Genomic DNA, 22,778 nt, shown 5'->3' on the forward strand with positions numbered 1-22,778 from the left:
TTTTCACTGGAAAAAAATTGACAAGGCAGACACCTGAACCTTGAGTGTACCGAAACGAAGCCCACCATCCAAGCCCGATTGCAAAAATAACAAGAGACGGGCCAGTTTAAAAGACTGCGTGTCAAAACCTTTATCCGCACACCAAGGCTCGCCAAATACGGTGGTAATGGGCAGCTGTGACAGGTTTACGAGCTTTGAGCATGGTAGGAATGACTGTAGAAGGAATGCCTCTACCCCTTAAGATAGAGGCTTCAAGAGCCACCCCGTTAAACATAGTCGTGTCAACTCTGGGTGAAGTAATGGGCCTTGTGGTAAGTCTGGACAAAGAGGCAACTGCCACGGATCGTCTTCCAGGAGTTGAGGAAGGTCAGAGTACCAGGCTCTCTGAGGCCAATTTGGGGCCACTAGAATGACCCACATTGATTCCCTCTTGATCTGTTTGTGTACTCGAGGTAAAAGTGGAAATGGAGAAAACAGGTGAACCAAGTCGTATGGCCAAGGAGCCATAGAGTGTCCACATCTTCCGCTCGGGATACTGAGTTCTGGAGATGTAGCATGGTAGCTGATGATTCAGGCGGGAAGCCATGAGGTCCACCTGTGGTTGACCCCATCAACGAACCAACTGTTAAAATACCTGAGGGTGGAGAGCCCACTTTCCCGGGTGAAGGTCCTGCCGACTGTGATAATCGGCTTCCCAATTGTCCATTCCCGGAATAAAGATGGCAGAGAGCAGAACCTCGTGAAGTTTGGCTCATCACACAATTTGAGCCACTCCCCGCATGGCCATGCGGCTTCATGTGCCACCCTGGCGATTGATATAAGCAACTGCGGTCACATTGTCCGATTGCACTCTCACTGCTCTTGACTGAAGTAGGTGAACTGCTTCCAGAAGCGTAGTGAATATCGCTCGAAGTTCCATCCGTGGACATGTGTCCACGCCTCCTAGAATGTGCAGAGATGTGGACCCACCATGGAAGAACGCAGGTGGGAAGAGAGCCCATCATGCCACTGTCTTCTCAGCAGGTTTGGGCTCTTGACGACGAGTGTTAGCCTGTTGTCGACTTCGGCTTTGTCCACCTTTGAGTTGACCTGCCGAGGTTCTGGATCTAGGTCGAAAGGAAGTTGAGGCCCAAAAGGAACGAAAGGAAGGGCCAGAATACGTTAGTTTAGGTGGAGGTGTTATAGCCGGTAGGAAAATGGACTTTCCACCTGTAGCCTGAGAGATTAGTTTGTCCAGATCTTCTCCAAAGAGAACCTTTCCTGAATATGGTAGGGGTTCTGCCGTTCATCTGGATTCCGTGTCAGCTTGTCAAGAACACAGCCACAGGGCATGACGGGCCGCTACCGTGGAAGCTGAAATCCGTGCCCCCACTTGTCCAATATCCTTAGAAGTGTCTCCCAAAAAGGCGGCAGATTCTCTAATATGTTCCGCCAGAACGCTTAACTCATTAGTCGGAACACCAGCGTCCAATCCAGTAATCAGTTGGGCAGCCCAATGTTCTACTGCCTTGTTCACCCAAGATCCTACTAATGCTGGTCGCAGTAAAGCACCAGCGGCTGTATAAATAGACTTCAGGGTCATTTCCATCTTACAATCCGAAGGATCCTTTAAGGCTGTCGCACCTGGGACCGGCAAGGCAGTCTTCTTTACTAACCTTGAGAGCAATGCATACACAATGGCCAGTAGCAGCTGGTCCTAGATTTTTTTTTGCTCCATTCAGTTTAGCAACCATTGCCATCTACTGGCTGTAGTGCAGGCAAACATATAAACCTAATACACGATCAGCTCTGTTTATAGAAGGAGAACGAAATGACAGGCATAGGAAAGGAGAGAGTTAAACCTCCTGTGATGGGTGTGGACATAAGGGTTATGAAAAGTACAACCAATGGTAGATAGGGGAGGGATCAGCATATATAGGGTGGTATAGGTCATCTAGGGGTCTCTCTCTGCTAGTTTGCCTTCTGGTGAGTTATATATAAATCGTGTGCTTCATTAGTAGTTAGCTTAGTCAACTTAATTCACTGGTGGGTGACATATATAGGGGTTAGGTAGCTGTACATTACCCTTCTCTCTCCCCTCACCTCGAGTATACTAGAGCTGACTATGGCCGCCTCTCGACCCCTCCGTTCGGCCGGGACCCCGGCTCGTTACCGCTCTGAAGGCGGGGAAGTTGGGGCCTCAGCTGGGCCTGCTGGCTCATCCACCTTTTCTTCGTCCACCGGCGCCGGCGCGCGTACCCGCGCGGCGGTAGCTGGACGGACCCGGTCTCCCCTGCCCTAGGAGTTGGGACCGGAGTTAATCTCCGGCCGCGGGCGGCGGGTGAGGCGCGGGGCACGGAGGAGGGGAGGTGAGGTGGCCGGGCATCGGCCTTCACCTCCACCTCAGGAGTGTGCAGCATCGAGGCAGGGAGCAGGCACCCGCGGGCACGCGAGTGCGTGCCAGAGCGGGCGGTATGCAGAGGCTCCCGTCTCATCTCCCCACCCGTCCCCCTTGTCAAGGCCGCGGATGGATGACGGCCAGGGGGGGGCGGGGTGGGCGGAGAGCGGCGGGAGGGTCGGTCGGGGCCTGTCGCAGGTGCTGGGCTGGCGGTGCTCCCCACCGCTGGCCGGAGTGTGGCTGGAAGCGGCGGTGGTCGCGCGCGCCCATGCGCCCAGCTAGTGGTGCTGATCGCGCACGTGTGCGCGTAGCGGTGCCGCAGGATCATGAGTCTCCCCTGCTGCCTCCCTTACAGCCGGAGTCCGGCGGGGAGCGGCGGGGGGGGGGCATAGTGGGTCAGTACATGGGGAGAGAGTTAACAGTATAGAGCCCCGCACGTGTGCCTTCCCGGCGGACGGAGGGAGCTCCGGCCAGCGGGAGGAGGGCACACGCGCCGGGGGCGGCGGCAGGCGCAGTATAGTCAGTGCGGGCCCGCACAGACAAGGTAGGGGAGATGATGGGAGGAGGACCACACAGGTTAGAACTAGGGGGGCCAGCGAGTCACCAGAAGGCCACCGGCCGACGGGTCAGGATACGTTCGCCGGCGTCCGCAGGCATTCCCGCCGGTTATTGCCGCAATTTCCGGGGAGTTAGCCTCAGCCCTGTCTACGGTGGTGGCGGCATTGGGCCCATTGGCTGCAGCCGCGTCTCCGGGGACAGCGAGGCATTCCGGCGCGCGCACAGAAGCGGGGGCGTCCGTCGCGCAGTCGGGGTCGGCAGTCCAGCGGATAGCGCGCGCTTGCCGTGACCTGGGGGCGGCAGCGGCGCAGTTAAGCAACCAAGAAGGAGGGACGGAGCGCGGATGCGAGGAGGGGATGGATGTACCCCGGAATACTAGGCGTTCCCTGGGAGTGGTTTCCGGGTCCCGTGCTTTGTCGTCTTTTTCAGGTGAGCATGGTGAGGTTGAGGTGGACGTGAGCGATGAAGAATATTTCGAGGTTTCCACACCGGGGGGAGTCCGAGTCCGAGCAGTCGGCAACGTCAGGTGAGGTCGAGCATTCGCCTTCGGGCTCCAGCGCTAGTTCTATCAGTTCCTCCTCTTCTTCATCCCTATCGTCGCAAGCGGCCGACATTAGTAGCACGACTAGAGCGAAAAAGCGGGCGACGAAGTACGCTAAAAAAGCGTCAGGGCAGCAGGAGAGGCGGAAGAGGCGCAAGCGGCTTAGTGAGAACGCTCGCAGGGCCAAGAAGCGCCGTAATTTGCCCGGAGTGGTCCACTGTGATTATACGGCAGTGTTGAGGGGGTTGCGGGATAGCTGCCACAGGAAGATTTGTAGAGGCGATTACGTGGATATGTTCGTGCTGACTAAGGACGCAAAGAAGGAGTATAAGGCAGCGACGGCTAAGAAAGGCATAGGAGCTGAGGCTTTCCGTACATTTGACAACTGGCTAGCTGGTTTCTGCGTCTTTGCGGCGTGTTATCTGGAGGATAGGCCGGATGAACACATGAACATCATACGGTACCTGCACTTGATACACGATATGCAGCGCACATCGACAGGAATAGAATGGCGAATGTATGACGAGAAGTTCCGAGAAAAGCAGGACTGCTTGCAGATAATTGATTTTGGTTGCAAGGACGTGGAGGTCTGGCTCCAGGTCACCAGGGCTTCTCAAACTGCAAAGGAGCCCCGGAATGCGGGGGCGGATGGGCAACGCGCCGCGTCATCCGCCCAGGGGGGTAGCGCAGAGGGAGGACCGGGTAGAAAGGGTAGATCGGCTAACCGCGGGGGCGGACAGGCCACCGCGAGGGGGAAGTGCTTCGCATTTAATAATGTGACCTGTTCCTTCGGCAAGCAGTGTCGGTTTCGACATTCATGCTTGCAATGTGGCGGCTTCCACCCAGCCTCCAACTGTTTTAAAGGCAATCGGCAAGTCCAAAGGGGAAAGCAAGGCTATGCAAAACCCTGTGGGAGCGCTCAACAGGGCCCCAACGCCAATTAATTTGGATGCCATGTCCAAGTGGTTGGGAAGGTATCCAAATAGGCCGGACGCCAATTTTTTGTTTCAAGGTTTCAAGTTTGGTTTCTGCCTGCCAGTTGCGGGTGAAGTATCGGTCAGGGCTCTCAGAAATCTTCAATCCGCTCGCACCTTGCCGTTAGTTTTGCGCGAGAAAGTTGATAAAGAGGTGCGACTGGGTAGGATGGAGGGCCTGTTTAGCTTGCCCCCATTGGATGACCTGGTCATTTCCCCAGTGGGGGTAGTCCCCAAGAAAACTCCAGGTGCTTTTAGGCTCATTCAGCATCTTTCTTACCCGTCAACGACGCAATACCGCCAGAACAATGTTCGGTGGTGTATCAGTCGTTTGACGAGGCTCTGGAGATGGTTCGTAATTACGGCCCGGGAGCTATGATGGCTAGGATCGATGTTGAATCGGCGCTTCGGTTGCTCCCGTTGCATCCGGACTTATTCCGTTTTATGGGTTTTCGGATCGGAGCGGAATATTTCATTGACAAATGTTTGCCGATGAGGTGTTCTGTTTCCTGCTCGTTCTTTGAAAGGTTTAGCACATTATTACATTGGTGCGTGGAGTCTTCTACGGGACGTCATGGGGTTGCGCATTACCTCGATGATTTTCTGTGTGTGGGACCAGCGAATTCGCCGCGCTGCAGCGACTTATTGTTCAGCATCCGAGCCTTGTTTTATCACTTTGGCGTTCCTGTGGCCGGGGATGAAACGGAGGGGCCGGTCTCATGTTTGTCGTTCTTGGGGATTGAAATCGACACGGTGGCAGGCTCATGTCGCCTTCCTCAGGACAAGGTTGCGAAGCTTCGCGAGGTTATGGGGCAGTTCGTGACGTCGCACAAAGTCACGCTGAGGCAGGCGCAGTCTTTGCTGGGCCTCTTGAACTTTGCTTGCCGGGTAATCCCGATGGGCAGGGTTTTCTGCCGAAAGCTGGAGAGGGCGACGGCGGGGTGTGCCAGGCCGCATCATTTCATTCGCTTGTCCTCCGAAATTAAGAGGGATTTGGCCGTCTGGGCCTCGATCCTGGAGGACTTCAATGGGGTGCGTATCTGGTTGGCCCCGACGATTGACAATGCTAGGTTACAGCTGTTTACCGATGCGGCGGGTTCCTCTGGGTTCGGTTGCTACCTACAGGGATCTTGGTGCGTGGCCTCTTGGCCTGAGGAATGGTATCGCGAAGGTTTCACTAAGGACCTTTTGCTGCTGGAGCTTTTTTCCGTTATGGTGGCCCTGGAGGTTTGGGGCGAACGTCTGGCTGATCGCAGCATTTTGTTCAGATGCGACAATCTGGGCGTGGTGCATGCGATCAATAACCAGAGGGCAAAGTCGCTGGTGGTTTTGAGGGTGCTTGCGCAATTGTTGCTGACATGCTTGCGTAGGAATGTATGGTTCCACGCACAGCATGTTCCAGGAATCGAGAATGGAATTGCCAACGCGTTGTCCCACGGGTAGTGGGAGAGATTTCGGCTGTTGGCTCCGGAGGCCGAGGAGCGGGGGTTTCAATGTCCCGGTTATGTCTGGCAGGTGATCGGACCGGACTGGAGGGCCTAGCGATGCGGTCAGTGGCTTCGAATACGCTTAAGGCTTACGGTCAAGCTTGGAGCGAGTGGGAAGAGTTTGTCCGAGGACGTAGTCAAGAAGGTAAGAGCGGGCATCGGATGAAGAACACTGTCACTAATGCATGTTTCAATTCATAGCAGATATCTGACCACACTTCTTGATACTATCATTCTCCCTCTCCTGGTATATTAATTATGGTGTACACCAGAGATGCAATTACTAACTATGCTATTTAGTATGCTATTTAGTGGTACCCTCTTCTTTTATTTCTGTTCTTGATACCATTCTTTTGGTTTTCTGTGTCTCAAGCATTGTATGCACCTGAAGTGCAGATACTATTAATGACACCATGCATCAAATTTTGCGCCTAAAATGCAGATATTATTAACGATCAGTGTCGGACTGGGGCATGAAAGGCCCACCAGGGAAATGCAATCACAGGGGCCCACTAAGGGGCGTTGCCATATGCTGGAAGAGGTGTGGCCTAGTGACCAGAGAGGAGTGGCCAGAAATTATAGGCGCCACCTAGCATAGTATATAAAGAAAAAGAGCTCTACCTCGCTGCCCACTTCAAGTTGTTGTGTATGTGCCTGGGTTACACCAGGAGATAACAGTAGTATATCTGCCTGGGTTACACTGGGAGAGAGCAGTAGTATATGCGCCTGGGTTACACCAGGAGAGAACAGTAGTATATGCGCCTGGGTTACACCGGTAGAGAACAGTAGTATATGCGCCTGGGTCACACCAGGAGAGCGCAGTAGTATATGCGCCTGGGTTACACCAGGAGAGAACAGTAGTATAAGCGCCTGGGTTACTCCGGGAGAGAGCAGTAGTACTGTATATGCGCCTGGGTTACTCCGGGAGAGAGCAGTAGTATATGCGCCTGGGTCACACCAGGAGAGAGCAGGAGTATATGTGCCTGGGTTACACCGGGAGAGAGCAGTAGTATATGCACCTGGGTTATACCGGGAGAGAGCAGTAGTATATGCACCTGGGTTCCAGCGGGAGAGAGCAGTAGTATATGCACCTGGGTTACAGCGGGAGAGAGCAGTAGTATATGTGCCTGGGTCATACCGGGAGAGAGCATCAGTATATATGCCTGGGTTACATCGGGAGAGAGCAGTATATACACATAAAGACCCCAAATATACTGGCAGATACAAATAATGACCCCAGTAGTGCAGTGCCAGATACACATACACCCCCAATAGTGCCAAATACACATAGGCCTCCAGTAGTGCAGTGTCAAATACACTGATGCTCCCAGTAGTGCAGTTCCAGATACACATACACTCCCAATAGTGCAAGATACACATACACCTTCACAGTGGTGGAACTAGCGAGCGGTGGGCCCAGGTGCGACAAAATGCTTTGGTCCCCCCCCTCATCCCATCCAAGTCCACCCCCTCAACCCTGGAGAGGATCTGGTGAGGGGGACCTGCTCAGGGCCAGAGGAATGGATACCTACATAGGCGTGCGCAGCACATTTTATTAGGGGGTGCACCGTCGGAGGGGTGTGTCTAGCACCATCTATTGACGGTCAATGCAATATAAAATATCCACCGTTGTACCAATCCTAATAAAGCAGATACATTCTCAGATGTTGTGGTGTGCACCAAACAAACACCCCTGATGGCACTCACTGCAATTGCACTACTCCTCCTCAGCCTGGTCTGGCTCTCCCTATCTTTCCTCTGCAAGCTGCAGCAGCTTACTTACAAGTCAGTCACTCACTGACACTGACAGTCGCAGACTAGTACTGCTGCTGCTGGAAAAAACAAGTGACGTGTCAATGCTGCTGCAAACAGCCTGCCAGTATTGAATTTGTCATCCTAAGAGGAACGCTGGATGCATGCTGCTCCTCATCAGTGGCTGGTGTTGGCATAGCATAGAAGGAGAGAGGTGGTGGGTGTGATGGGTGGGCGTGCGAGCAGCATGACGTAATCACGTCACATCACGCTGTTTTTGTACATAGTGGTGGAGCCGGGAGTTTGAAAGCCGGTGGCAGTTGCACCCTTGATTAACCCAGGCGTCCGGTCAGTAATGCAGTCCTAACAGGGTGCAGCACAGAGGAGACAGTAATCAGCCTGCTCGGCGATCGCTGCATCAGGCATGTGAGATCGGGGTGCCAGACATTAGGGGGTGCCTGTGCGCACCAGGCACCCCCCCTGCGCACGCCTATGGATACCTAGCAACAATGCGCTGTGTATAATAAATGGCATCGGTGCCCCACCCCTCCATGCAAATCAAGGGCAGTGCGCGCCGCAGGCACGCTCCAAAAATATAGGGGTGTGGATTCGTGGGGAAGGGGTATGGCCACAAAATAATACCAATTCATATAACGGTGCACAGTAGTCTCCATTATTCAAATTACGCCGCACAGTAGCACCACTATACCAGGTAGCGCCCCTTTTACACCTTATGGCGGACAGATTCCCCTTTTCTCTAACGTCCTAAGTGGATGCTGGGGACTCCGTCAGGACCATGGGGATTAGCGGCTCCGCAGGAGACAGGGCACAAAAGTAAAAGCTTTAGGATCAGGTGGTGTGCACTGGCTCCTCCCCCTATGACCCTCCTCCAAGCCTCAGTTAGATTTTTGTGCCCGGCCGAGAAGGGTGCAATCTAGGTGGCTCTCCTAAAGAGCTGCTTAGAGTAAAAGTTTGTTAGGTTTTTTATTTTCAGTGAGTCCTGCTGGCAACAGGCTCACTGCTACGAGGGACTTAGGGGAGAGAAGTGAACTCACCTGCGTGCAGGATGGATTGGCTTCTTAGGCTACTGGACACCATTAGCTCCAGAGGGAGTCGGAACACAGGTCTCACCCTGGGGTTCGTCCCGGAGCCGCGCCGCCGACCCCCTTGCAGATGCCGAAAAGTGAAGAGGTCCAGAAACGGCGGCAGAAGACTCTTCAGTCTTCATAAGGTAGCGCACAGCACTGCAGCTGTGCGCCATTGTTGTCAGCACACTTCATAGCAGCGGTCACTGAGGGTGCAGGGCGCTGGGGGGGGGGCGCCCTGGGCAGCAATGATAGTACCTTATTCTGGCTAAAAATACATCACATATAGCCCCTGGGGGCTATATGGATGTATTTAACCCCTGCCAGGTCTCAGAAAAACGGGAGAAGAAGCCCGCCGAAAAGGGGGCGGAGCCTATTCTCCTCAGCACACAGCGCCATTTTCCCTCACAGAAATGCTGGTGGGAAGGCTCCCAGGCTCTCCCCTGCACTGCACTACAGAAACAGGGTTAAAACAGAGAGGGGGGGCACTTATTTGGCGATATGTATATATATATTAAAATGCTATAAGGGAAAAACACTTATATAAAGGTTGTCCCTGTATAATTATAGCGTTTTTGGTGTGTGCTGGCAAACTCTCCCTCTGTCTCCCCAAAGGGCTAGTGGGATCCTGTCCTCTATCAGAGCATTCCCTGTGTGTGTGCTGTGTGTCAGTACGTGTGTGTCGACATGTATGAGGACGATGTTGGTGAGGAGGCGGAGCAATTGCCTGAAATGGTGATGTCACTCTCTAGGGAGTCGACACCGGAATGGATGGCTTATTTAAGGAATTACGTGATAATGTCAACACGCTGCAAGGTCGGTTGACGACATGAGACGGCCGGCAAACAAATTAGTACCTGTCCAGGCGTCTCAAACACCGTCAGGGGCTGTAAAACGCTCATTTACCTCAGTCGGTCGACACAGACACGGACACTGACTCCAGTGTCGACGGTGAAGAAACAAACGTATTTTCCTTTAGGGCCACACGTTACATGTTAAGGGCAATGAAGGAGGTGTTACATATTTCTGATACTACAAGTACCACAAGAAGGGTATTATGTGGGGTGTGAAAAAACTACCTGTAGTTTTTCCTGAATCAGATAAATTAAATGAAGTGTGTGATGATGCGTGGGTTTCCCCCGATAGAAAATTATTGGCGGTATACCCTTTCCCACCAGAAGTTAGGGCGCGTTGGGAAACACCCTTTAGGGTGGATAAGGCGCTCACACGCTTATCAAAACAAGTGGCGGTACCGTCTCCAGATAGGGCCGCCCTCAAGGAGCCAGCTGAGAGGCTGGAAAATATCCTAAAAAGGTATATACACACAAACTGGTGTTATACTGCGACCAGCGATCGCCTCAGCCTGGATGTGCAGCGCTGGGGTGGCTTGGTCGGATTCCCTGACTGAAAATATTGATACCCTTGACAGGGACAGTATTTTATTGACTATAGAGCATTTAAAGGATGCATTTCTATATATGCGAGATGCACAGAGGGATATTTGCACTCTGGCATCAAGAGTAAGTGCGATGTCCATATCTGCCAGAAGATGTTTATGGACACGACAGTGGTCAGGTGATGCAGATTCCAAACGGCACATGGAAGTATTGCCGTATAAAGGGGAGGAGTTATTTGGGGTCGGTCCATCGGACCTGGTGGCCTCGGCAACAGCTGGAAAATCCACCTTTTTTACCCCAAATCACATCTCAGCAGAAAAAGACACCGTCTTTTCAGCCTCAGTCCTTTCGTCCCCATAAGGGCAAGCGGGCAAAAGGCCAGTCATATCTGCCCAGGGATAGAGGAAAGGGAAGAAGACTGCAGCAGGCAGCCCATTCCCAGGAACAGAAGCCCTCCACAGCTTCTGCCAAGTCCTCAGCATGACGCTGGGGCCGTACAAGCGGACTCAAGTGCGGTGGGGGGTCGTCTCAAGAGTTTCAGCGCGTAGTGGGCTCACTCGCAAGTGGACCCCTGGATCCTACAAGTAGAATCCCAGGGGTACAGACTGGAAATTCGAGACGTCTCCCCCTCGCAGGCTCCTGATGTCTGCTTTACCAACGTCTTCCTCCGACAGGGAGGCAGTATTGGAAACAATTCACAAGCTGTATTCCCAGCAGGTGATAATCAAAGTACCCCTCCTACAACAAGGAAAGGGGTATTATTCCACACTATATTGTGGTACTGAAGCCAGACGGCTCGGTGAGACCTATTCTAAATGGGAAATCTTTGAACACTTACATACAAAGGTTCAAATCAAGATGGAGTCACTCAGAGCAGTGATAGCGAACCAGGAAGAAGGGGACTATATGGTGTCCCTGGACATCAAGGATGCTTACCTCCATGTCCCAAATTGCCCTTCTCACCAAAGGTACCTCAGGTTCGTGGTACGGAACTGTCACTATCAGTTTCAGACGCTGCCGTTTGGATTGTCCACGGCACCCCGGGTCTTTACCAAAGTAATGGCCAAAATGATGATTCTTCCTCAAAGAAAAGGCGTCTTAATTATCCCTTACTTGGACGATCTCCTGATAAGGGCAAGGTCCAGAGAACAGTTGGAAGTCGGAGTAGCACTATCTCAAGTAGTTCTACGACAGCACGGGTGGATTCTAAATATCCAAAATCACAGCCGTTTCCGACGACACGTCTGCTGTTCCTAGGGATGGTTCTGGACACAGTCCAGAAAAAGGTGTTTCTCCCGGAGGAGAAAGCCAGGGAGTTATCCGAGCTAGTCAGGAACCTCCTAAAACCAGGAAAAGTGTCAGTGCATCATTGCACAAGAGTCCTGGGAAAAATGGTGGCTTATTACGAAGCGATTCCATTCGGCAGATTCCACGCAAGAACTTTTCAGTGGGATCTGCTGGACAAATGGTCCGGATCGCATTTTCAGATGCATCAGCGGATAACCCTATCTCCAAGGACAAGGGTGTCTCTCCTGTGGTGGTTACAGAGTGCTCATCTTCTAGAGGGCCGCAGATTTGGCATTCAGGATTGGATGCTGGTGACCACGGAGGCCAGCCTGAGAGGCTGGGGAGCAGTCACACAGGGAAAAAAAAAAATTCCAGGGAGTGTGATCAAGTCTGGAGATTTTTCTCCACATAAATATACTGGAGCTAAGGGCAATTTACAATGCTCTAAGCTTAGCAAGACCTCTGCTTCAAGGTCAGCCGGTATTGATCCAGTGGGACAACATCATGGCAGTCGCCCACGTAAACAGACAGGGCGGCACAAGAAGCAGGAGGGCAATGGCAGAAACTGCAAGGATTTTTCGCTGGGCGGAAAATCATGTGATAGCACTGTCAGCAGTGTTCATTCCGGGAGTGGACAACTGGGAAGCAGACTTCCTCAGCAGGCACAATCTCCACCCGGGAGAGTGGGGACTTCATCGGGAAGTCTTCCACATGATTGTGAACCGTTGGAAAAGACCAAAGGTGGACATGATGGCGTCCCGCCTGAACAAAAAACTGGACAAGTATTGCGCCAGGTCAAAAGACCCTCAGGCAATAGCTGTGGACGTTTCTGGTAACACCGTGGGTGTACCAGTCGGTGTATGTCTTCCCTCCTCTGCTTCTCATACCCAAGGTATTGAGAATTATAAGACGTAGAGGAGTAAGAACTATACTCGTGGCTCCGGATTGGCCAAGAAGGACTTGGTACCCGGAACTTCAAGAGATGCTCACAGAGGACTCATGGCCTCTGCCGCTAAGAAGGGACTTGCTTCAGCAAGTACCATGTCTGTTCCAAGACTTACCGCGGCTGCGTTTGACGGCATGGCGGTTGAACGCCGGATCCTAAGGGAAAAAGGCATTCCGGAAGAGGTCATTCCTACCCTGGTCAAAGCCAGGAAGGAGGTGACCGCACAACATTATCACCACATGTGGCGAAAATATGTTGCGTGGTGTGAGGCCAGGAAGGCCCCATGAAGAAATTTCAACTCGGTCGTTTCCTGCATTTCCTGCAAACAGGAGTGTCTATGGGCCTCAAATTGGGGTCCATTAAGGTTCAAATTTCGGCCCTGTCGATTTTCTTCCAGAAAGAATTGGCTTCAGTTCCTGAAGTCCAGAAGTTTGTCAAGGGAGTACTGCATATACAACCCCCTTTTGTGCCTCCAGTGGCACTGTGGGATCTCAACGTAGTTCTGGGATTCCTAAAATCACATTGGTTTAAACCGCTCAAATCTGTGGATTTGAAATATCTCACAGGGAAAGTGACCATGCTGTTGGCCCTGGCCTCGGCCAGGCGAGTGTCAGAATTGGCGGCGTTTGTCTCAAAAAAGCCCATATCTGATTGTCCATTCGGACAGGGCAGAGCTGCGGACTCATCCCCAGTTTCTCCCTAAGGTGGTGTCAGTGTTTCACCTGAACCAGCTTATTGTGGTACCTGCGGCTACTAGGGACTTGGAGGACTCCAAGTTGCTAGATGTTGTCAGGGCCCTGAAAATATAGTTTCCAGGACGGCTGGAGTCAGGAAAACTGACTTGCTGTTATCCTGTATGCACCCAACAAACTGGGTGCTCTTGCTTCTAAGCAGACGATTGCTAGTTGGATGTGTAGTACAATTCAGCTTGCACATTCTGTGGCAGGCCTGCCACAGCCAAAATATGTAAATGCCCATTCCACAAGGAAGGTGGGCTCATCTTGGGCGGCTGCCCGAGGGGTCTCGGCTTTACAACTTTGCCGAGCTGATACTTGGTCAGGGGCACACCCTGACTGAGGAGGACCTGGAGTTCTCTCATTCGGTGCTGCAGAGTCATCCGCACTCTCCCGCCCGTTTGGGAGCTTTGGTATAATCCCCATGGTCCTGACGGAGTCCCCAGCATCCACTTAGGACGTTAGAGAAAATAAGAATTTACTTACCGATAATTCTATTTCTCGTAGTCCGTAGTGGATGCTGGGCGCCCATCCCAAGTGCGGATTGTCTGCAATATTTGTACATAGTTATTGTTACAAAAATCGGGTTATTATTGTTGTGAGCCATCTTTTCAGAGGCTCCGCTGTTATCATGCTGTTAACTGGGTTCAGATCACAGGTTGTACAGTGTGATTGGTGTGGCTGGTATGAGTCTTACCCGGGATTCAAAATCCTTCCTTATTGTGTACGCTCGTCCGGGCACAGTATCCTAACTGAGGCTTGGAGGAGGGTCATAGGGGGAGGAGCCAGTGCACACCACCTGATCCTAAAGCTTTTACTTTTGTGCCCTGTCTCCTGCGGAGCCGCTAATCCCCATGGTCCTGACGGAGTCCCCAGCATCCACTACGGAATACGAGAAATAGAATTATCGGTAAGTAAATTCTTATTTTTACACATTACAGCAGACAGCGTCCACCTTTTTACACATTATGGCAGACAGCGTGCCCTTTTTACACATTAAGGCAGATAGCATCCCCCTTTTCACATATTACGGCAGACAGCGTCCCCCTTTTTACACATTACGGCAGACAGCGTCCACCTTTTTACACATTAAGGCAGATAGCGTGCCCTTTTTACACATTAAGGCAGACAGCGTGCCCTTTTTACACATTAAGGCAGATAACATCCCCCTTTTCACATATTACGGCAGACAGCGTCCCCCTTTTTACACATTACGGCAGACAACGTCCACCTTTTTACACATTATGGCAGACAGCGTGCCCTTTTTACACATTAAGGCAGACAGCGTGCCCTTTTACACATTAAGGCAGATAGCGTCCCCCTTTTTACACATTACGGCAGACAGCGTCCCCTTTTTTACACATTACGGCAGACAGCGTCCCCCTTTTTACACATTAAGGCAGGAAAGAAAGAAAGAAAGAAAGAAAGAAAGAAAGAAAGAAAGAAAGAAAGACTTGTACTTACTCTCTCCGCTGGCAGTCAGGCTCCTCGGTACAGCTTCTGTAGAGATCCCGGGCAGGGGAGAAGGAGGAGGAGGGAGAAGCAGCAGCGCTGTGTAATTGGTGGAGGCGCTGCTGCTGCTGTCCCTGTCCTTCACCATAGGCTGTTCTCCGCCGCTGTGAATGCTTTGATGTGCTTCCCAGCATTCACAGCGGTGAAGGGCAGCCTATGGTGAATCAGAGGGACAGCAGCAGCAGCGCCTCTACCAATTACACAGCGCTGCTGGGGCTCCTCTCCTCGGCGGGCAGCTGTGTGCTGCAGGCAGCTGTGTGCTGCTGCTGCTTCCGCTGCTGGGGCTGGGCGCCGGGGAGGATAGCGCAGTGCGCGCCTCTCCTCCCCTCAGTCCGACCTTGATCTTAAATCACCGCCGCCGCCCGGGATCACCTGCTGCTCATGCTACTGGTCCTGGGTCCCAGGGAGGAGAGCGCAGCGCGCGGTTCTCCTCCCCTCAGCCGAACTCTGCCATCAGCTCCTGTGGCTCAGACGGGAGCCGGGGAGGAAAGCACAGCCCCGCCCTTACATAAAAGAGGGCGTGGCTAATGCTCGGCAGGGCCTACCGGTGGGTTCACCGGCTCCCCAGTGGCCCAGTCCGAGCCTGTTAACGATACAATGCATTTAATCAAATTTTACTTTGTGGCACAGACTTTCATTCCATTTCATTTCATTCTGTTCCTGAAACGATGTCCTGCTCCCCCTGTGCAAATATCACTAAAGAAAGAATTTATCTTTGTTAATTAACTGCTTATAATCCTGCTTCCCCTGCACAGATATCATTAATGAGTTAACTTATCTCTGGTAATTAACTGCTAAAAATTCGGTATTAGTACTTTATAATACATGGCTTTATTGTTTACATGCTAATTATGACATGCACCTGAGAAGCAGATGTTAACTATGTATTAACTGTCATTATGTGGCACCGATCTTCCTTCTTTGTACTCTGTTCCTGAAACAATGCTAAGCACCCTCCCATACAGATACGGCAAATGTGCTAACTTATCTGTTTTAATAATCAATAGCTCCGATTCCTATAGCAGTATTTTCATACCAGTTCAATTATCTTACATGGCTTATCTGACCTTCACCTATTTATTTCCGTTTAACCATGCCCCTGTAAACTACGTCTAAGTACAGCTTACCATGTTCAATCGTTAGCTGCATGCAAACCTCTATTTCTATACGAATAAGAGAGTGTATGTATATATATATATATATATATATATATATATATATATATATATATAGATTAGTTAGGACGTATTCCATGTGGTCATTGCTGTCTTTTGTTCCATTATACTATTTTAATCGACACATTCATTCTTTATTCGTTTCTTATGTACTGGGCCCCTGATTGAAAGTCCTACGTGGCTTGAACACACCTAATATACTCAGTAACTACATCTGTGCCGCAACCCTAATAGGACGGACACACCTCTCCGCTGATTGGATACCCGCCGGCCTGTATCGAGATAAAGCCCACGGGAGCCCATTACCATACAGGAAGTGACCAAGAACGGTGAACGGGCGAAACGCGTCTTCCGACCCTCAGCTACTCTGGGACCACGGACGTCTCCTTCTGCCTAACTGTGCCTTATCACATGCGAGCTTAGCGGTGACACAGCTTCCCAGATTTACAGCGCATCTTCGCGGCTCACATGTCAGACATAATGCTGGGATTCTGACACGGCTGTCTATGGACATTCTCTCCTGCTTACCTACACCTCATCCTACACCCATTCAGTTGCCTCTGAATACTGGATCTACAGCGCACCCAGACGTCACGGTATTTGCACCAACATCGGACTCTGACACGACCACCCTGTGACCACGGACTTTTCTTTTTGTCAAATCTGCGCCTCATCCCACACCAGCTCCGCGGCTTCTTAGCCCCCTGGATCCACAGCACAGTTCTGCTACACGGCACTCGATCCTCATTGGGACGCCGACCCGGGGATATATCTGTTTCCAGGGTTACCCGTACTACCATATTGTCTTTCTTTTTGCGTGCAATACACATCATTGCAGTAGCCTGTATTAATTTAGATCTATTTATTATTGACTGTGGATCCATTAATCTATCTTATCTGAATTATCCATCATTGACTTTTTATCATAGCTATTACAGCTCATACAATTAATTTAGCCTCAGCTTTATATATTTAATTCAGGTCTCAATAGTACAGAGACCTGTTATAATTTACATTTGGTGTTCTTTACAATTTTGAACATCTTTTCATTTATTCCAGCCAGAATACTGTTCTTCTTTCCCTATATATGATCTATCTTTAGTGACCATCTATTCCTGCTATCCGTTATAGTGGTGTATTTATATCAACAAATTAAGGACATTTATTTATGTTTTTTTGAGATATTACCTACTATCAGTATCAACATTGTGACGGCATCTGCAGAATTTCCTCTTTTTCTCTTCTTTTCTACATGGCTACCACCCAGTGACTTATCTGTGACTATATTCACTATTCGGTATCTACATTTGGCACCTTGTATCATAATACATTAATCAGCTATCATTATTCAATCATTGAAAACGACTGTCTCATTGAGAACCTCTTTTTCCGACTATTGCTTTAATTTCGGGACTCTCACCATTGATTCAGGGGTATTTTACCCCTGTCTAACATTGGCAGCAGATCCCTCTTTCACTGTATCTTCCTCTTCTTTTCTATTTGAGTACCACCTCCAACACTTTATGTCATTCATGAACTCTCATCAGTGATTCCAGAAGCAATACTACTAATTTTCTACTATCATACCACACTGGTAACGCCTGAATCCTTCCGATCTTGGAAGCTAAGCAGTGTTGGGCTGAGTCAGTACTCGAGTGGGAGACTCTTGAGGAATACTCGGTTTAGTAGAAAATTCTGGGCGGCCAGGCTCAGTGTCTAACACTGACAGCAGATTAATCTTTTCTTCATTCAATCTGTTTTTTTATCTCTATCCTAACGCCAGTTGTAAGGAATACAGCTGACCGTATTAACAATCTTAGCTATTACCGAGGCGCTAAGTGTCTAGCAGTTCGCTTTACTTTAAGATTAAACAGCTCAGGCAGTCAGTTGAGACCAATTTATGGATTGACCATACATTTGAAATATTGATGTTACCCAGGCAGCTTGGAACCATTATTGGATATTAATATCAGCATTACCGGTTCCATTGTTTATTTATGTATTTTCCTACTTGTACATTCAACTACTATGTGTTTTATTTTATTATCAATAAATATTAAATTTTAATCTATATCTTTTTTGATACTTTCACAATTACATAAGAGTGCACCCACAAAAGAGTCTTCTTTTCTCCTTTGTCTTGTATGTTTCATTACTGACTCAGGGTGCACCGCCAGATTTAAGATTGATTAGAAAAAATGTTTTTCTTTCTCTCAGTGTATTTTGGTAAATTAATTATCTACTGCTTAATCTATTTATTAACTGTGCGGTATAACCCCTATACATGACTGTATTTAAATGCTGAGTTTAATCTCAGCTTTCCATACCTTGCACGGCAAAAAATATATATGTTGCTAATCATCAGGATCTCTTTCCTATTTCTTATTTTTCGTCTAGTAGTTGGATCATCATTTTTGTACTATAACCATTGTGTGTCTTCCATTTATTGCAATGACAACATTTTCATTAAAGACAGAATTTACTTCTAAACGCAGAAACTTAGAAGCTTTCGGAGATATCTTCTCAGATACCTTCCAGAATCCCAATACCCCTAAAGATTGGAGATCTGATCTATCCAAATAACAAAAAAAATCTACAAAAAAGGATTAGACTTACCTGGGACATTACAACCTTGGAAAATTATCATAAGAATAAACTATCACCCAGAGGCTTACGACCACGTATCTTCCAGTCTTTTCCCTTGGCCACAGAGAATCTTAAGGCCGAATGGGAAGCCACGCTATTAAAATGTTCCCATGAGCTAACCTTGATACTTATAAAGCATGACAATCTGATCCTAGACCAAGTGGAAAAAAGTATTGAAGAACTTGGTAAAAACTTAGAAATCTGGGAGAAGGATCTAACCTTCCAAAACACCTTTGATAGATACAATAAAGAACTAGACGTTTATGAAACAAACATAATAGAGAGAAAACGGAGCAAGTTTTTACGAGATAAAAACGACTTCTCACAGGGTAATATATTTCGTTGGAAATCGCAAACCCCACGGGTCAGAGGAGGATTAATAAGGGAAGACATTAGCTCCTCTGAATTAAAATCATCCTACAGCGAGGACTCTTCCACAGAACACCAAGAAGGAGAAGCACAACAATTTAGACGCAATACCAGTGAGGATCCTTTTTTAGGGAGAGGCCAACGTTCACGATGAAGACGAAAGTATCAAGGCCAACAAGACGGGGGGGGGGGGGGGGCGGGGACGAAACACCGACAGAAACAAGCGCGAATGGGATACGCCAAGGACCTCTCAATATCCCATACGGCAGACCAGGAAGCGATAATTACAGATAAATTACAAATCATCAATCTAAGTACTAAAAACCTCATGGAAGATCAGTCGGAGGTCCTTGGTAAGGGATTATCCTTCTCACCGACATCACCATTCAACAGGTTTACATGGGAGAAAGATTTAAGACTCTTTGGCCGGAAGATATTGCTCAAGAAATTCTTTGCAAAATCATCAACGAACGAAAGTCTAACTATGGGACCCACAGACGAATCGCTTACCCTCCTGTTACCCACCACATCTCTATCTGAAGAAGATCTGTCAGCCATTCAAACGCTGGAAGAGCTACACATGGAATCATCTCACAACATGTCATCTTTTCATAAGACTAGACCCTCTTGCAAATTGAAGTCCACTTCCCCCCCCCCCCCCCGAAACTAACAGTCCAGAATTGAAAGTCTTTTTAGACCTAGTGTCTAAGGAATTTGATGAGATCCAAACAAATTCCAAAGGAAAATACCTCACCAAGAATCTCAAATTTAGAGAGAGACAAGCCTTGAAAGAAATTAAATCTTGGACTGATATCATCATCAAACCTTCCGACAAAGGGGGGAATATCGTACTATGGCCCACTGTTATGTATGAGGAGGAAGCGCAAAGGCAATTACTTGATATGTCTTGTTACTTAAAATTACCACTCAACCCCACAGCTAAATTCCACAAACAATACATGCACATGATCGAAGAAGCATCAGCCATTGGAACCATTACACAACAAGAAGCCAAGTATCTCACGGTGTCTAATCCCAGAGTTCCCACATTTTACCTATTACCAAAGATACATAAGAACATCAACAAACCACCAGGGAGGCCCATTGTCTCGGGCAATGGGGGCCTCCTAGAAACACCCAGCAAGTTCCTGGACCTACATCTCAGGGACCATGTAATGACGTTACCCTCCTATCTGAGAGATACCTCAGATCTTCTACGGAGGATACATGACATTTGTCTGGATGAAAATTGCATCTTGGCAACTCTGGACGTGGAGGTCTTGTACAGCAGCATCTCCCATCAACAAGGGGTACAAGCCACAAAATTCTTTTTGGATATGGAAGAGAAAAACCCATTCAATGACTTCCTTTGCGAGATGTTGAGTTTTGTATTAAACAAAAATTACTTCACGTTCGGTGATCAGTTTTTCCAGCAAATTTGGGGGACAGCCATGAGAGCAGCATGTGCTGCCACGTATGCCAATTTGTTCCTTGGCTGGTGGGAACAGACAATAGTATTTAGTGATGCCAACCATCAATATACACAACACATCATCAATTGGCTGAGATACATTGATGATATCTTCGTGATTTGGGATAGTGATGAAAAAACGTTATTGGACTTTATAAGCATCTTAAACGCCAATAATCTCAATATCTTTCTCACACACACAATAAACAAAGATAAGGTCTCTTTTCTGGACGTGAACATTTACAAAACAATCAGCGGATCTTTGGCCACAGAGCTTTATCGTAAAAATACAGCCACCAATAGCATCCTGTATCAGACAAGCTCACATTTTCCGCCAACTATCGAGAACATCCCCAAAGGGGAATTCCTTCTCCTTAGGTGAAACTGCACAGAAGATACAGTATATAAACAGAAGAGTCGAGAATTGATGACAAGATTACAAGCCAGAGGATATAGTAAACGCTCTTTAAAGAGAGCCCAACATTTTGTCTATAAAATCAAAAGAGAATCCCTGATCTTCCAAAATAAACCTAAAGTGAATAGTGAAGATTCACAGATCCGGTTTGTGGGTACCTTCTGTCCGGAATGGCTCTTACTGAAAAATGCAATCCAAAAACACCTACCAGTTCTCCACCTAGACCCAGAATTATCACCTCTTCTAGATCTTACTCTTCAGATCAGTTGGAGAAGATCAAGTAACATCAAGGACATGCTCGTTCAAAGTCACTTTTCACGTGATCCAAAGAAATCAAGAAATGTTACGGGATCCTTCCCCTGTGGGCAATGCAAAGCCTGCCCACAGATACAAATAACTGATAAGGTGAAGGATAGACTGGGACGCGACATCTCCATCCGGCATTTTTTCAACTGTGATACACAAGGAGTGGTATACTGTCTAGTCTGTAGCTGTAATCAACGGTATGTCGGCATGACAACTAGAAAATTTAAAACAAGAATTCTTGAAAATATGGGCTCTATTAGGAATGCAGCATCAGATCTGCAGAAAGGCAAAAAACTAACATCTGTCGCCAGGCACTACCACGCTCAACATCAAGGCCTGTCATGTGAGATGCGTGCCTTTGGACTGGACAAAGTCCATCTAGGCATACGCGGGGGCGATCTCAGTAAAGAACTTCTTAAAAAGGAAAGTGAATGGACCTTTAAGTTAGGAGGCCTCAAACCTTCAGGTCTAAATTAATATATCAACTATAGTGTATTTTTGTAAGGTACCTGTACTCTTTATGAGATCAACCTATTCGCTGATAATATACTTCCATCCTGATCCCTTATCTTTGACGTTCTTCAATTGCACTCTATTGGCACAATTCTCATTTCCTGTTCCACTCACACAACTACTCACTCATTTATAGGGAATACTATATCCTGCTATACTATATCCCTTATCAATTAGATTATCGATTAATCCACCATGCCAGTTCTTCCGGCTCCCTTTCATCACACTCACATTTCAGTTACTTTTCACCTCATAACCATACACACATTTTTTCTGGTATTTATCTTTACACACATCACCACATGTACATTTTCCTCGCACATAGTTTTGGTGCACCTTTTCCAGCACCTAGCCCTAGCACGTTATACCTCGTCACCTGGCCATCTTTCACACACACCACTGGTTCAGATTCCAACCATGGTTTCATCCTTCACACCTACCATTAGTTTCAGATTTTAACCTTCTTAATCATTAACCCTTCTTCATACTTTTAGGTTTATCATTTAGGTCTATCATCTAGCACCATTAATCCACACTTCTCCCAACACTTTTTTTATACTTACCGCATACACCACCCCCTTCTTGTTTGGACTCTATAACTCACCTACAGTTTAACACAGTTTCCACATCACTTGTGCACGTCATTAATATTCTCTTTGGCCACGCTTCCTCACACCCTTTAATTCACACCCACTTGCTACCCAAAGCGGGTTTCCTTTACCTACTCTTAATAATTCTTACATTTCATTTCGATATAATCTTAATAGAATTACAATTATATTATATCCTGTAGCTCTATATCTACTAACAAGAGCTAATGATAGCAATTCATATCTTCCTAATTAAAGCTCTTTTTTATCTTTCAATATTTGCACTTAAAGAACACTGTCACTAATGCATGTTTCAATTCATGTTTAAGCAGATATCTGACCACACTTCTTGATACTATCTTTCTCCCTCGTCTGGTATATTAATTATGGTGTACACCAGAGATGCAATTACTAACTATGCTATTTAGTGGTACATATTTTCCTACCCTCTTCTTTTATTTCTGTTCTTGATACCATTCTTTTGGTTTCCTGTGTCTCAAGCATTGTATGCACCTGAAGTGCAGATACTATTAATGACACCATGCATCAAATTTTGCGCCTAAAATGCAGATATTATTAACGATACAATGCATTTAATCAAATTTTACTTTGTGGCACAGACTTTCATTCCATTTAATTTCAT

At 48.2% G+C, this 22,778-nt stretch overlaps 1 pseudogene; it reads left to right on the plus strand.

Annotated features, from left to right (window-relative positions):
* Positions 1-17,398: 17,398 nt before the first annotated feature.
* On the plus strand, positions 17,399-17,517 carry LOC134912555 (5S ribosomal RNA; annotated as a pseudogene).
* The last annotated feature ends 5,261 nt before the right edge of the window (positions 17,518-22,778 follow it).

The sequence above is a fragment of the Pseudophryne corroboree genome, chromosome 4, assembly GCF_028390025.1.
Source record: "Pseudophryne corroboree isolate aPseCor3 chromosome 4, aPseCor3.hap2, whole genome shotgun sequence".
Taxonomy (NCBI): Eukaryota; Metazoa; Chordata; class Amphibia; order Anura; family Myobatrachidae; genus Pseudophryne; species Pseudophryne corroboree.